At 26.6% G+C, this 10180-nt stretch overlaps 1 long non-coding RNA gene across 3 annotated transcripts; it reads left to right on the top strand.

The window, feature by feature from the left end:
* The first annotated feature begins 5810 nt into the window (after window positions 1–5810).
* Window positions 5811–8280, top strand: LOC114937296 (uncharacterized). Of its 3 annotated transcripts, XR_003820862.2 has the most exons (5): window positions 5811–6300; window positions 6470–6573; window positions 7294–7407; window positions 7645–7690; window positions 8124–8280. It is a non-coding gene; the product is annotated as an uncharacterized LOC114937296 (long non-coding RNA). The 3 variants fall into 3 exon arrangements; XR_003820861.2 differs by having other exon boundaries at window positions 7645–8280; XR_014924228.1 differs by lacking the exons at window positions 7645–7690; window positions 8124–8280 and adding an exon at window positions 7470–7618.
* Window positions 8281–10180: the final 1900 nt, after the last annotated feature.

Genomic DNA, 10180 nt, shown 5'->3' with positions numbered 1-10180 from the left:
ACAAAAAAACGAGAGTTTCGTTAAAACAAATATTATCTCTACTTTTTAACTGAAAAAGATGGAGATTTTTTCTACCTAATTTTATCTTGTTTCCATTTGTCTTCTTTAATTGTTCATTTAAGCGCGTTAAGCTTGTTTATTTATTTAATTAATTTCTCTTTTGTTTACCTTTTTTGTGTTTATTTGACTTGTATGCTACTTCTTTTGTCCCTTCAACAAAGAGAATAATTCCATTGTTCCTCGCTTGCGTTTCTTATCGAACATAATTACAATGATTTCGCAAACTGGCTTCTCTACAAAGCCAAAGGCGGCGCAAACTTTATCTCGCGAAATATAATCCAACGGCGAGTATCCGCGGCGAATAATCCAACTATGTTGTCGAATCGGCAAATGAAAATTCTTTCCAACTCAATTACGCTCCCGACCGCGGATTATAATAATCGTTCGTCTTGAATGCTTCAACTAGGTCGAACAGCTGCCGTCAACAAGCTAGAGGAACTTGCCAGGTGTGTTGAAAGCGAAAAGACGGGAATATATTAACATTACTCTCGTAACTTTTTAATGCGCGGCTTTAAATACATTTTTAGATAATTCGTATTTTACATTAGTTTCCACAGTTTATATGCATACACAGTAGGAAAGGAGGACCGGCAAATAAGGCCAAATTCTGCCTCGCGATGGAACCTAAATTAATCTTAAAAAAGTCTTTCTTACGATCAAAGAAAAACGAAAATTACCGTCATTTATCCTGTTTCTTTTCTTTAATAGCAACGTAGAGGACAGCAAAATATATTGAATGAGTGCACATAGTTATTTTAAATTAGATTTTAAGTTACGTTTTAAGTTACATTTTAAGTTACATTTTAAGTTACATTTTAAGTTACGTTTTAAGTTACGTTTTAAGTTACATTTTAAGTTACATATCTTAATAAGGCATTTTAAAGGAGGACCGGTAAATAAGGCAAATTCTGCCTCGCGATGGAACCTAAATTAATCTTAAAAAAGGCTTTCTTACGACCAAAGAAAGACGAAAATAATTGTCAATTATTTGAAAAGTGATGGGAAAGCTTTGGGAATAGCACATTTATAATATAAAATATAATATTATATATATATATATATATATATATATATATAAAATATTAAGCTTTAATGTTGGTGCACATATAGCGCATTATAATACAGGTGTCAGGTAAATCAGCGAATGCGGATTTACGAAAAATATTATCGCTTTCATGCTATTGTCTATACATTCATATTGCAGTTAATATTTTTTGTAAATCCACATCCGCTGATGTTACACCTATGTTATATATGATGCGCACCTACATGTGCACATACAAATTTGACAATTTATGTCTTTGTACTTTTCAGATTATTTAGGATTTTTTAAAATTATTGTTGAAAAATTGTTAGTTTCTATATGTATAAACCAACATTAAAATTTAACAGTTTATTATATTATAATTTAAAAAATATATCATATTACATTATATTATATTATATGTATTATATTATATTATATTATATTATATTATATATTGTATTATAAATTATATTACATTATATTATATTATAAATGCGCTATTTCCAAAGCTTTCCCATCACTTCTTGGATAAATGATGATTATTTTTGTTTTTCTTTGGCCGTAAAAAAGACTTTTTTAAGATTAGTTTAGGTTCCATTACGAGGCAGAATTTGACTTTATTTACCGGTCCTCCTTTGCATTTTCTAAAATTTTTATGTTACGAAGATTTAACATATTTATGTGTTAATTTAATATATTGTTATTGCGTTAATTGAACCTAAATGTTAAATTATTAAATAATTGAGCAAAGATGTTAAAATAACACATTTTGCATCCATTTTTAATTTTACACAATAAAGTTATTAATGACAAGATTTATCTGTTCAAATTTACAGCAAAAATGTTATTTTTTTATTTTATAATATAAGTGAGGATAATAAAATCTAAAATCAACTTTTTTTACATTACAACTATGGTAATTTTACTCAAAATTTATTTTAAATTACTTAAAGTTTTGTATTTATTTTGTGTTAAAATATTAATATAATATTTCAGTCTTTATTTAACATCTATATTATGTTAAATTAACACAAAAATTTCTGTAAATCGTTTGGGACATGCAGTATCTGTTAATTTTAACATAAATTTTCAACTGTGTATGTATATGTATTTATATATATAATTAGATCTCCACTAAAATTAAAACCCACATAAACATTTTTTTATTACGTGTATTGAATTATAAATTTAAAATATATAATAAATATTTTCTAATTAAATTGAATGTAATATATTAAATTAATATATGTGTATATTATCATTTATGTAATATTTGAAATAATAATTTTATAATTTGTTGTTAGATAATGGTCTATAATTAAAAATTTATTCAAATTTAAAATAAGAATTTCAAAAAAAATGTTTGTATATTATAATTTTTTTTGTTTTTAATGTTTTAATTTAATTTGATTTAATTAATTTATTTAGGAAAAATTGCTTTTTTCTCTATACATAAAAGACGTCCTGTAATTTAAGAAAAAAATTCAAAACATTTCTCAGACTTATTAAGTTTTGAGAATAAAAGTTTGATTGATATTTCGATGCCGATGTCGATACCGATCCGAACCTTTATTTCTCCAGGTAGCCGGAAGAACTTTTTCAAGCGATTAGGTCACGAACTTTGACAAACAGGGGATGACAGATAATTCTTCTCCCTTCTCTCTTATCGGCAGGCCACATTTTTATCGTCGATAAATTTTGTCTCGTGCAAAACCGCAAACGTGAGAGGATATTTTTATCCCGCCGTGTTACTGTCGTCATCTCGTGGAATCCGAAAACAGCAAGGTCTACTATCACACTTCGGTTTATCATAGAAACCCCGAAGTGTTTATCCCGTGAATTTAGCTCAACCTCTAGCGAGCGCTTTCTCGCTGAGGATAAACGCGAGAGAAGATCATTCTCGTGTTGATAAGGTGAGTTCTAGCTCGTAAGGTACATCCAAATATTGAGGATTATCATTAGAAGAGAACTTTGTTTTTGGAAAAATTTAAGTTAAGCGGCAGTCTCGACACCGTATTTTACAATATCTTCTTTTAAAAATTGACCTTTTGTTTGAAAAGATGATCAGCGACCATTTAATTTATCCTAATTTATTCTAATAAATTATCCAAATAATTTATTTTAATTTAATATAAATCTAATATAATTTTGTATCTCTCTCACAACTTATATCTATAATATTTTAACATTTAGACAAATTTTAAATTAAAAATTTAGAGATAAAAGTAATTGAAAATATTACAATCTATTTTTCCCTTATAAGAAATATAAAATATGTTCGATGAATTTTACTATACACATAGTAAAATTTATTATGTACATATTTTTATTGTGGTAAATATTAATCAGAGAAATTCTTATAAAATTCTTCCAATATCGTATTGTTCTACATTAACATGATTTTCAGGGTAAATTCTAAGAGAAAATTCTCTCTGTGTGGATATAATGATAATGTTAAAAATGGTTAAATATTATTAAAGTTAAGTAAGAAAAAATAAGTAATACATTATATATATATATATATATATTCTACAAAAAGACGGATTAAATATTGCTAATATTACTGAAATTAAACAAGAAATAAATAATGAGGATTTCTTTTTTCATTTTGTATTTAAATATAATTTCAAAATATAGTACAGGAAGTTAATATGTTTTCTATTCATAAAAAATTTCATTTTAATTAAATCTAATTTAATTTGATTTTTTGTCGTCTTATCCAAAACTAAAATCCATTTTACTTGCATATGGTGATAATTAACATGATGCAATAAACATGTTTATAGAGAAAAATCTAAACTTTACGAAAAATTCTAATTTTATTTATTAATTAATTCAATTTTTCAATTTTAATAAGTAATGAGCAAGATTGTAGTGTGTCTGCAAAACAAATCATTATTTTAAATCATCTCAGATATATATTAAGAAAAGTCGATAGATTTTAAAATCATCGTCTTATCCCTATTTTCCGTTATACTTCTAAGATATATGTAAGGTAACAAAAGGTTATATAAGTTTTGTTTTCTTTTCAAAGAAAAGATAACAAAAGGTTATATAGGTATTTGTTCTCTTTTCAAAGAATTTTACTTCTACCAAAATAATATATTAAATCTTCTTTGTTTGAATATTTCTCTCACAGAATTGCGTTGTTTAAGAAACACTTCCAGGTTCAAAAAATATTATTGTTTCCGAGAAAGAAAAAATTTCTTTTCAAGAAAAAACTTCTTTTGACAAATGTTTACGTTACTTATATATAGATATATGTTTTCATAAAAAGAAATTAAATAATCTTAAAATTTAATATGTATTAGGGTTAAAGTGCCGATTATGAGATACTATTTACATTTTCTTAATTATTTCCAAAATATATGCAATTAGGAAAGTATCTATATACTGTTTTTAATCGTCATTTTATGTAGTTTTAATGTAAGTCAGTTTTTGTATCAAAACCAAAAGGTTTCCTAATATGAGATACCACATTTTATTAGATAAACTTAATTTCATTTTTATTAACACCAAAAATAGAAGACATATAGATAAAAATAAATGGTTTTATTATTACCTGTCTTAATTTCAAACCTTTTACAGTATTATATCTTAAGAACCAACAATAAAATTAAAAAATATAGCTTTAATTATATTATTTATTAGACTTATTTTCTAAACTCTTAGATTATATTTGATATATATAAATTTATGTATTATTTTATTAACAATGTTATTGTTCTCACAGGGAATTGAACGATATTTATTGAACGGTATACATGTATATATGTATATATATATATATACATATATAATTGTAAGGGCAACCTTCTAATGTTATTCCACACAGCAGGTAAAGCAACAAATATTCCATTCGTCTAACATATTAATGCCTGATTTAAGGAAGAATATCTTTCTATCTTAAAATTTGTAAAGAACGGATATTACTATTAAAATTCTATATATTTTTTCTGTTTTCAAGGCGCACATATTAAATGGAAATAGTGTTTTCTTAGGTTCTGAATTTTTTATTGTGTGCTTTGGAGACCCGTCATCTGTTTTCTGCGCATGAAGTTCTGACGCAACAAGTTCTTGTAGAAAGAGGTGCTCAGGCAGCCGACGTATTTAGACGTGATTCGTCAAAAAATTTTTTTTGTTATCCCCGGTCCGTTGTATATACGAACTATTAGGCCAGATCTAGAACAGGTGTAGTAAGCTCTAAGCTTTAAAAAATTCACCAATCACAGTCAAGAATGAGGGGAATATTTGACTGTGATTGATCAATTTCTTAAGGCTTAGAACTTACTACATCTATTGTAGACCCGGCCTTGAGCTCAAAACTATCAAGGCATTAGCCTGAAGGATCAATAAATGGTGTATGAGTTAATAAAAGCTCAAACAGCCAAATAAGAAGAAGAAGAAGAAGTTCTTGTAGAACCTTGTAGTGGGAAAGAAACCTTAGAACACAATATTCCTATTTATCTTCTGTGCGCACGTCTTGTTTTTAAGCAACTGTTATCGCTATGCAGTTGTTAATATATCTATCTATTTTAAATAAGAAATTTAAAATATTCCATTTTTTTCAGCGCGTTTTGTTTTACCGAACGCGCATAGAGGACGAATAGGAATGTATATCTTTCTCTCTCATGCAGATCTCAGGGACATTTTTGTTTTCCAAAAAGTAATGCTTGTTCCCTTTCATCTACAAAAGGAGCAGCCAGGGTGTAGAAAACATTTCTGTAGTGTCGACATAACTTGTACACGTGCTCTCTGAAAACACGTGTATACGAGCAGTATCTTAGTGGATTTTGTGTGCTTCAAAATATCAAGAATTAATTATACAAATAATAAATTGCAATCACATTTTTATATATATTATTTTTGTGTGATTTTTTATATTCATAATGACAACAACTATAATGAACTTACCAGAGGAAATGATAACCAACATTCTCAGCTATAACGTTATTCTTAAATCCTTTCCTAAAGAGATAATCTAGTGAATACTTAAAAATAGAACACCTTTTTTATTACATGTTTTTCTTAAAAATCTCTCAATCTCATTAATTTATTGCTGTATTAAATTATTTGGTGTAGGTTTTAAAAAATAAATTTGGAAATGAAATCATTGTATTTATAATATATCGGAGTGTAGCTAGGAGACTTACTTTACGTTCCGATCTACTACATGTGCCCTTTCATGTCTGTATATTTTGGAAATCTAAATAGTAAGTATAGATATATTAGATTCAGCATTTTAATATTTCTATTCTCATTATGCACACATATAAATATATATTTTATTATAAAAATTATATAATGATAAAGATAATAATATTTTTGTTGGTTACAACAGCATCACAAATGATGTACTAAATGAACGATATTTTTATATAGAATGCAAGAAATTCCCCAAATGGCTTGTCGACATTACATCGTATTACAAGTGTTTGGTTTCTAAATCAGATCCATCAATCTACCCAATAGAGGGTACCAAAAAGGTTAGTAATTACTCATATATAATATCTATTAATTTAAGTTATTAATATTTTTGAGAATTTGCGAAGAATCAATGAATTACGCTTTATGTATAGGCAGAGAGAATTGTATCTCTTATTTTTTAAATTTGTTATTAGTGCTCTATTCACACTTACAATTAAAGAGATGCTGACCATGACTGTTTTACCGACTTTCAGTTCAAGGGCTTTTTTTATTGACTGTACAAATTAAAAAAATCCTTCTCCATAATTAAAATACTGATAATAATAAAGCGGAGAGCGCTAAAATTTCGTATAAAAAACAATAAAAGTTAAAGAATTACAGTTTTTTTATCGACCTCGTGCATCAGCTCATAACAATACTTATTTAATACAAAAGTTCTGCAATTTATTTGCGCACAAAATATGGCGCTCCCAGTAGAGATGACATGAGAGAATAATACAAAAGTAATAAAAATGAAATAAAATGCCTGCATCAAAAGATTCGTATTTGAATTATTTATGTATGTATATTTGCGTGCGGAATCGAAGTTGAGGCATAAAACAGCAAAAATTAGTTGCCGGACAGCGCTTCCCATTCATTATTATCAGTATTTTTATTGTGGAAGATTTTTTAATTTGTTTATTTAATAAAAAGTGAACCAAACCTAACTTAAAGTCGGAAAAACAGAACAACGGCAGCATTCCTTTAAAATTAACTCAAGTTCAATCTTTCTGTTTTAGATGTTTTCCTGGGTAAGAGCGTTAAATAGATAGTTTATGCAGGAACTTGAAATATTTTCTAGTGGATTAGTCACAGTAAATTGGAATATGCTGTATAATTTTAGTAAATTACATGTAAGTCCCATATTTATATATGATAAAGTTGTAATAAAGAACCAATTTGTGATTTTTTTCAGATAATAATTATGCACGAATTATATATTTTTTTAATTTAATGCTGGTCGTTAACTGAGAAATACTTGAGTAAAATTACATGATCATGTTAAGTGGTTTTTGCCCCAAAGTAATCATGCAATATTGATATCCATATTGAATATATGTAATTTTATATAAAATAATATATATTTTCAGATTAAAGATTTTTAATAAAACATGAGAGGACACATACAAAACGTTGGTAAGGTAAAAATCCTACATAATCCTATAAAAAGTTATAATTAAAGTAGATAACTACTTACAAAATAAAATTCATTTAAAATGAAAATATAAAAATTACAAATGCTTTTCGTATAACAATAGGAATTTTAACATATTTTAGATAATACTTGGCCTTGGATTATTACTATTAATTTTAAATTTTATACGAACGGAATAGATTTCTTGCTTTTTATTGATATTTTACATTCATTTTAAATTAATAAGTATTTTAATTTAAAAAATTTTTGGAATAAAATTCAGGGATAATTAAGAATTTTTTCCAGTTTGATCAAGTGTATTTTCCATGTAAAAGTATATGGATTTGTTCAATGTAATTTAACATGTTACAAGAGTTTATTAAGTCATTTATTGATAAAAAATCATTTAATGTAAAAAGATTGTACTGCTTTCAGCTCATTTCACATCAAATATTAGAGCAGATAAATGAAGACGTAAAATATGCAGTTGGTATAATTATAACATATGATCATTTTAATGATTAATCTACAGATAGTTCGGCCAAAATAATCAAATGTAATCGACATGTAAATACACATGATACATTCTATACGTTTGTCTAGTTAATTACTATGTCCTATTTTTCTACGCAATTGTTTTCGCGTATCTGTTTAATTGTAACAGTAACAAGTAAGAAACATATTGAATAGTTCTTGCCGAAAATAATAAAATGTATGTCACTTTGGATAAGTTTTTAATTATTGGACACGCCTTTATAAAAAATTATATGTGTTAATTCTACGAGAAATCTCTCTTTTTGTATAATATAAAACATTTTATTTTATTTTTAACTTCTTCATTCCCTTTTTGATTTAGGTTTTAATTTAATTTATATTAGTCCTATATAAAATTAATGGCATAGAGGTACATTGTAAGATATTTATAAATATATTTAACGTTTATTGCATGTATTCTATTTTAAAGCTTATTTCGAATATTATATTAATATACTAAATATTATATATTATAAAGTAAATATAACTGGAAACATTAAATTAAAAATAGAAAATGCAACTGCATATAAATATTACAATATTTATCAATATTTATAAAAGTATGTAACTTTTATTGCATATATTCTATTCTAAAGCTTTCTTCAAATATTACATTAATAAACTAGATATTATATATTATAAAGCAAATATAACATGGAAACATTAAATTTAAAAAAATGCAACTGCATAAATATTACAATTAGTATTACATTAAACCACCTACTAAATAACATTTTACTTACACTTATGAGTGTTGAAGATCAAATAATGAAGACAAGTCTGTTAACAAAATTTATATTTCTAAAGTCTAATTTATTTATTACATTATTCTCATTTTTACAATTAATCAGCAATATTCTAGTGAGTTTAAAAGTAGATAATTACGCGCGTCATCGTAAAAATTAAAGAAAAAAAGCAGAACATAAAATCGACATCATAAGCATCTTCCCATTATTCAAAGGACATAAATTAACAAAAGGTTGTTAATGCATTTGTCTATTTTTTATAAAAACACGTCTTTGAAACTCGCGGGTCTCATGCGTAGAAATGCATTACTTGAGTGATGCTTCTAGCTCCAAAAATATTTTAATTTGTTGCCGATAAAGAAACAATTTTTATAAAAAATTTTTAATTTTGACAACATTTATCTTACAAAGTTATATGTATACTGTTCAAAATATTTAAAAATTTCTACGGCCTTTAAAATATTTCGCGCAAGCTATAAAAATAATAACGAAAACGTTTTTTTGTTATTTGATATATTTTTTTTCGTTTTGTTATTTGATATATTTTTTTTCGTTTTTACTATAGTCAACTACTTTGTTATAAAATATGTACTTGCGAAATTATAAAAACATTTACGGATCCTATTGTATACAGCAACAACATCAGCATTAATGTCAGGATTTCAATAATTGGCTACACCGGCTACACTAATTCAGACCCAGTCAGAAATGATCGATCGAAAAGACGTCGAATCGATATCGATTCGACATCGATTCAACGTCGATTGAACTATATCATTTCTGGCTGGGGAGATTATCTTTTTCTTTCCAATGTCGAGCAAAAAAGACAACCTCTGATCTAGCGTAGCCAGTAGTGTAGCCAAAACAAACAGACCTAAAATATTTTTGCATTTTAGATTCTAATCATATAGTGGACCTTACTGATATTCTGTAATACTCTATTGTTTTCCATTTCAAAGGCGCACAGATAGAATGGAAATTCTTGTCCATTCTGAAATTTCGTTTTCTGCGCATGACGACTGGTCCTTCTAGGATTTTATGGTGGGGAGGAACACAAGACTTTCATCTACAAAAGGGGCAGCCAGGGTGTAGAAAACATTTCTGTAGTGTCGACATAACTGTACACTCTCTGAAAATAGCTAGAATAGAAATCCTTGTCTATTCTGAATTTCGTTTTTTGTGCATAACGCGACAAGTTCTCGTAGGATCTTG

This window comes from Nylanderia fulva, unplaced genomic scaffold (assembly GCF_048542155.1).
Source record: "Nylanderia fulva isolate GAGA-0341 unplaced genomic scaffold, ASM4854215v1 Scaffold15, whole genome shotgun sequence".
Lineage (NCBI taxonomy): Eukaryota > Metazoa > Arthropoda > Insecta > Hymenoptera > Formicidae > Nylanderia > Nylanderia fulva.
This window is presented reverse-complemented; position numbering and strand designations above follow the sequence as displayed.